This window comes from Babylonia areolata, chromosome 26, assembly GCF_041734735.1.
Source record: "Babylonia areolata isolate BAREFJ2019XMU chromosome 26, ASM4173473v1, whole genome shotgun sequence".
Classification (NCBI taxonomy): domain Eukaryota; kingdom Metazoa; phylum Mollusca; class Gastropoda; order Neogastropoda; family Buccinidae; genus Babylonia; species Babylonia areolata.
The window spans coordinates 2,072,501-2,080,000 of record NC_134901.1 but is presented as its reverse complement, the minus strand read 5'-3'; the positions used below and the strand labels follow the sequence as shown (position 1 = coordinate 2,080,000).

At 44.2% G+C, this 7,500-nt stretch overlaps 1 pseudogene across 1 annotated transcript in view; it reads right to left on the bottom strand.

Moving 5' to 3' along the window:
• LOC143300201 (uncharacterized) overlaps positions 1 to 7,500 on the bottom strand; it is a 99,525-nt pseudogene that overhangs the window by 58,853 nt on the left and 33,172 nt on the right. The window lies entirely within an intron of this gene.

Below are 7,500 nucleotides of genomic sequence, written 5' to 3'. Positions count from 1 at the left end.
TTTCAATGCCCCCCACAGGAGGCATAAGGAAAAACTGTTTGCCTTGCCGTTGCCCCACACGGACGTATATATATATATATATATATATATATATATATATATATATATATATATATATCGAGAGAGAGAGAGAGAGAGAGAGAGAGATTATAAGTCCCTGTGTTACCTCCAGCAGACTGTGGGAGGCTAACCCCCGCCACCGTTATCTCCGTCTTTCTCTGTATGACCGTGTCTCAGTCTGTTTATCTGTCATGTCCTTTTTCTGCTTCTGTCTGTCTGTCTGTCTGTCTGTCTGTCTGTCTCTCTCTTTCTCTGTGTGTCTTTCTGTGTGTTCCCCCCTCTCTCCGTCTCTCTTTCTCTGTGTGAGTCTGTGTGTCTTTCTATGTGTCCGTCTCTGTGTCTGTCTCTCTCTGTATGTGTGTGTGTGTGTGTGTGTGTGTGTGTGTGTGTTGTGTTGTGTGTGTGTGTGTGTGTGTGGTGCGTGCGTGCGTGCGTATGAGTGAGTAAGAGAGAGAGAGGAGAGAGAGAGAGTGTGTGTGTGTGTGGTCGTCTATGTCTTTATCTATCTATATGTTATATATCATTCTATGCCTCCCTCCCTCCCTCTCTTCCCCTCTCTTCCTTCCCAGCTTACCACTATAAGCCCTCAATTTCACACACACCCCCAACCCCCACCCCACCCCTCACCCCCTACACACCCCTCCTCAGTCTCTGTCAACACCTGTCTCGGCAAAAGAGTCCCCGGCCACCACAAGAAAAAACGGCTGTGTGCATGCCACTGTTAGTATGAGTCACCACACCATCATCATTCTTCCTTCTTCCCCTCTCTGTCACTGTCTGTCTACAGGTCTGTCTGTCTGTCTGTCCCTCTTTCCCCTTCTTCCTCTTTCTTCGGACAACTCAGACAGTCACCAGCGCGCACGTGCGCGCGCAAACGCACATACACACACACACGCTCTGGCCTACAACATGCACATACACACACGCAAGCACACATGCACGCACACACAGATGCACACACACATATACACACACAAGGGCGCGCGCGCTCTAGCCTACAGCATGCACACACACACACGCGCGCGCGCGCTCACACACACACACACACGCAGACACACATGCATGCACACATGCATGCACACACACAAATACATACAGACACAAACATATAATTATGTTCACAAACATCCATGCACGTGCTGCACACACACACACACACACACACACACACACACACACACACACACACACACACTTCTTCCTTCTTCTTACCCCCCACCCCCTCCTCCCACCGACATTTATGTACACACACAACCGATAGCGTGCGAGTAGGGGTGAAAAAAAAAGAAAGAAAGAAAAGAATATAAAAAAAGAGAGCAGCAGATTCGATATCTATCGGTACATGTCTGTGCTCTCCCTCCCTGTCCAAGCCTAACCCCAGCGAATATGATCTGATAGTCAACAGTGTTGATGGATAAGACAGATTATGTTAGGGCTTAAAAAACCCACCTACTGCAAAGCTGGTAGCGTGAACGTGTGTGTGTGGTGTTTGTGTGTTCGTGTGTGTGTGTGTGTGTGTGGCGTTTGTGTGTTCGCGCGCGCGTTGTAGTGTGTGTGGTGTTTGTAGTGTGTGTGTGTGTGTGTGTGTGTGTGTGTGTGTGTGGTGTTTGTAGTGTGTGTGTGTGTGTGTGTGTGGTGTTTGTAGTGTGTATGTGTGTGTGTATGTGTGTGTCTGTGTGTCTGTGTGTGTCGGTGGGAAAGGGGAGAATGGTGGAGGGGTGGTAGTGGTGGTAGCAGTGAGAGAGGAGAGGGGCGGGGGGAGGGAGTGGGGGGGGGGTCTGTTCTTGGCTCTTCATGACACCCCCAGCTTTTTCACACTACATCGTCACTGACAAGGGGTATCATACTTACACGGCAGAGACTAATACAGTAGTTCACGTGTTTCCAGTCCTTGTTCCACCAGTGTGGGGACCAGCTAATCATCAGGATTAAGACAGTACTTGCTGTCTACGACGCCACCTCCCCAAATCGTGGGCTTTCTAAGTGACAGGGAACAGTACATAATCATATAACAGTGATTGCAAAATGGCATACAACTGCACATTAAGACATGCAAGAGAGAAAAATTACATACTGACACAGGCAACCCCCCCCCCCTCCCCTCCCCCCACCACACACACACCAAGACAGGACCACTGGCAGCAACTGTAAACCATTACACCCTCTACCCGCCTACCCCACCCAGCCCCAAAAAGCACAAAATATGCCCTTCACATCACACACACACACACACACGCACGCACGCACGCGCACGCGCGCGCATGCACACACACACACACACACCGAACATATGCACCCACATCACTGCACAAGCACAGTGTGAAAGCCCGCGCATGTCCTTACAAGCATACACATCACATGGAGACTTCAACTGAGGGGAAAAAAACCGGGAGGAAAAATAGAGGGATGGGTGGTTGCGGGGGTGGGGAGGGGGAGACAGACGACGCCCATAGAACATGCTGAACAGGTAGGGTTTTTTGATTTGTTTTGAAAGAGAGGACAGAGCTGGTGAGGGGCAGAGATCCAGAGGGAAGAGAATTCCAGACAGCAGGAGCTTGATACTGGGAGTCCCAGCCTTGACCAGATCTCTTTGGGGACACTGTGGGGACTTTGATAAAAGAACGTTTCACCAGAACACCTGATATGAGAGAACGTGAAGGGACGTAGAATATATATATATATATATATATATATATATATATATATACACATATATATACACACACACACACACACACCCACACACACACACACACATATATATATATATATATATATATATATATATATATATATATATATATATATATATATATTATAGATCTATGACACAGGTATTTTTTTGAGAGAGATCCTTCGCCTAGATGATAAAGTAATATGCCAATTTTGTATTGAATTCTGTACTGTGGAGTGATGGCCTAGAGGTAACGCGTCCGCCTAGGAAGCGAGAGAATCTGAGCGCGCTGGTTCGAATCACGGCTCAGCCGCCGATATTTTCTCCCCCTCCACTAGACCTTGAGTGGTGGTCTGCACGCTAGTCATTCGAATGAGATGAGGTCCCGTGTATAACATGCACTTAGCGCACGTAGAAGAACCCACGGCAACAAAAGGGTTGTTCCTGGCAAAATTCTGTCGAAAAATCCACTTCGATAGGAAAAAAACAAATAAAACTGCACGCAGGAAAAAATACCACAAAAAAGGGTGGCGCTGTAGTGTAGCGACGCGCTCTCCCTGGGGGAGAGCAGCCCGAATTTCACACAGAGAAATCTGTTGTGATTAAAAAAAAAAAAGAAAAAGAAATACAAATACTGGATGGGTAACCAATGAAGTTGAGTGGTAACATGATTTTTTTTTTAAATCTTATTTTTATACTTCTTAAATACCTCTTGCAGGTTTATAAAGAATCACCTGAAGCTGTGATGCCAATCAGATGACAAAGCAGCAGGTGTATTGCATGACCGTTGAGTGACGTTAGCCTGTGGTGGGGTGGAGGTGTCATTGAATGATATAATTCTGATTTCAAATGTATAAGAGTGAGAGAACTAAAAACTGAGGAAAACGCACGCACGCACGCACGCACGCACGCACATAACACTCGCATGCATGCGCGTGCTAGAATGCACTCAGACGCCTCACCACAGTCAACACTACCACCACCGCCAGGTGTTCGCGTGTGGGTATGTTTCTGTGTGTGTGTGTGTGTGTGTGTGTGTGTGTGTGTGTGTGTGTGGCGCGAGTGGATATGTGTGTGTGTGTGTCCGTGCATGTGTGTGTGTGTGTCCGTGCATGTGTGTGTGTGCATGTGTGTGTGTGTGAAAGTCAGAGAGTTCACCAGAGTGCCCACGTGCGTGAAGAAACACTATGTGGTGCCCTTCCTGCAAATGGCAAGGCGCTTTCTGTTGGGGGGTGGGGTGGGGGTTGGGAGTGGGGGGTTGGACAGAGCCACACAGACAGACAGACAGACAGACACACACACACACACACACACACACACACACACACATACACACACACACACACAAGGTGGTGGGGGTGGGGGGGTGGACAGAGACACACAGACACACACACACACACACACACACACACACACACACACACACACACACGGCAGCACCCAAAGTGAAAGAGCTTTTTGACGTTGCGGGAATTCCTTCCCTCCCTCCCTTCCTTCCTGCCAACGAAGCGGAGTCGTGGTCACGGCAGCAGCAGTGAACATTGATAACACGACCCCGGTGCAGCAGCCAATTTGTACCCCGGTAGTTTTTTTTGTTTGTTTCGGGGGGTGGGGGGCGTGGGGGGTTAATCGTTGCTAGATCCCTCGTGGAAAGGTTTGTCATACTTCACTGAGGTGAGAGTGAACTTTGATTGATTGATTGATATTGATACTTATATATAGCACCTATTATCATTATTATTATTATTATCAAGTGACTCCTTGTTTGTAAAGCGCTTAAAGTTTGGCCTCTAACCAGAGATTGGTGCTATCAATGCTATCAGTGATATTGATGATAACAACAACAACAACAACAACAACAACAAGAAAATACTAACAAACAAAGAAACAAAGAAAACATCTTGTCCTCTGTGTTGCAGACAAACTTCGGATCGGAAAAGGTCGGTGTGAAAAAAGCGAAAGACACTCTCTTTCTCTCTCCTTCTGTCTCTCTCTCTCTCTCTCTCTCTCTCTCTCTCTCTCTCTCTGTGTCTCCTTTAAATGGTTTTATTGATGGAGATATTGAAGGAAAATTCACCTTTTTGACTGTAAATGGAAACAGTACTATTGACTACTTTTTATGTTCTACAGGCATTATTACGCAGATGGTTAGTTTTAAGGTACTGGATAGAGTAGAATCGCAGCATATGCCTGTCGAAGCGAATATCATTAGCAATTGTGACAAACCTAGTTGTGATTCTCGCCAGGAAAAAGTGTCGTTTCAAAAAGTAAAATGGGATCCTTCAAAAGCAGAAACGTTTTTAAGAGAAATGTCATCTGCTGATACGCAGACAGCTCTTGAAGATGCCAATAATGATATTTGTGTTGATGTGGAGTCGGCATTGTCCAAATTTGTGGCCATTATATTTAATGCAGCTAGCAGTATGAGTCAAACGGTACAGTGTGGAGGGGAGGGGAGGAGGACAACTGGCAGTCCGTGGTTTGACACACAGTGCAGGCACTACAAGCGAGTGGCTCAGCGTGCGCTGTCTCGCTATACACGATCAGGGGAGGCAACGCATGGGATTGCTTATCGACAACACAGAGCTTACTATCAATCTGTGCTTGAAGACAAAAAGAAAAGTTATAGAAATACATTAAGGGAATCTTTGTTGGAAAACAGATCAAATAATACTTCATTCTGGTCCACTGTAAAGTCAGTCAGGCGAAAACGCAGAAATCAACCGAATATTCCAATCGATACATGGAAAAAACATTTCGAGCGTATCTTGGGCCAGCAAAATCAGTTGAACGAAAATAGTGAAGTTCACTCCCCTGACCACGAAGAAGAAATATCGATATTAAATGAAAATGTAGGTGAATTTGAAATCCATGGTTTGGACGATGACATAACAATTGATGAGGTGAAATTTGCAATACGAAGACTAAAAAACAGAAAAGCTGCTGGTTTAGATGATGTTGCGGGAGAGTTTTTAAAAGCACCTGAAAATATAATAGCACCTTTTTTGACAAACTTATTCAATCATCTTTTTAATGTAGGCTATTTTCCTTCAGATTGGACTCGTTCAGTCATTATTCCACTTTTGAAAAAAGGCGATGCAAACAATCCTGAAAATTATAGAGGTATTTCCTTATTAAGTGTAATTAGTAAAGTTTTTACATCAATACTAAACAGGAGGTTGTACGAGTGGGCCGAAAGTGAAGGTAAAATCTCGGAAGAGCAAGCTGGTTTCAGAAAAAGTTACTCTACGATCGATCACATATTTACTCTCTGTAGTATTATCCAAAAATGTCTAAATGGAGCAAGGAAGAAAAAGCTCTATATTGCTTTCATAGATTATCAGAAGGCTTTCGACTCAGTTGATCGAAATAGTCTATGGGCAGTGCTTAATAAGATAAGAACATCAACCAAAATGATCCGAATATTAAAAGCGATGTACAGTACAGTTCAGTCCTGTGTCCGATGGGGGGCCATATGTTTCAGAATTTTTTGATTGTCCTGCAGGAGTAAAGCAAGGATGTTTGTTGTCTCCCTTGCTTTTCTCGCTTTTGATTTCAGAAGTCGCTGACGAGGTGACTAAGAATGGAAAACACGGTTTTCAGTTTTTGCCAGGCTTACAAGAAATATTTCTGTTATTGTTTGCAGATGATATTGTCTTGCTGTCATCGTCACCAGCAGGTTTACAAAATCAATTAGATAATCTTAACAAAGCATCTAAATCTCTTGGACTGACAGTAAATTTGAATAAAACAAAAATAATGGTTTGCAGAAAGGGTGGCCATCTGTCTAAAGCAGAAAAATGGTATTCGATGGAGACGAAATTGAAGTTGTAAACAGTTATAAATATCTGGGTTTTATGCTGTCTACCAAGTTATCTTTCATTTCTGCACTTGAAGAGTTCGCTAGCAGGGCAAAAGGGAGGGTGGTTGAAATTATGAGAACAATGTGGAGTCTTGGCAATATGGACAGAACCGTGTTTTTTAAACTCTTTGATGCGCAGATAAAACCTATGCTATTATACGCATCTGAAATGTGGGGAACAATGCGCTTCAAAGCAGTTGAGTCTGTCCATTTGTTTGCTTGTAAAAGATTTTTGAGTGTCAGTCCCAAAACCCCAAATGTAATGATTTATGGTGATCTTGGTCGATATCCATTATACATTGATAGTTGCATCAGTACTTTGCGATACTGGTTTAAGCTAAATCAGATGTCTCTATCGAGAATCCCGAAACAGGCGTACCTAATGAGCGTAAATAAGATGACATACAATGCTGATATGTCTTCGAAAAACTGGGCAGATGGACTGAAACATGGCTTAGACATTTATGGGTTTTCAGAAGTTTGGATAAATGGCGGGGTTGGGGATGTAAATGTTTTTCTTAACTCTCTCCATACGAACGGCGAAAGAGACGACGTTAACAGCGTTTCACCCCAATTACCACCATCAAAATATTGCAAGCGGAAGGGCTCTTATACTGAAGAGGTGAATGTTGACAAAGAATACCACAATTCTGACGACGGAAGCTAAAGGTTGGGTCATTGAGACACCCACTGGACATCCGAGGGGTCTGTGTAGAGGAGAAGAGAGGACTGGCAGTACTGAGTGAGTTAAAATATTCAAACAACACATGATAGATGGCTTTAAACAGGATTGGGCAAGCAAACTCAACGGAAGTAATCGTTATGAAACATATAGGTCATTCAAATCCTTATTACAACCTGAAAAATACTTATCTGATCTTACCATTAGTAAATTTAGATCGGC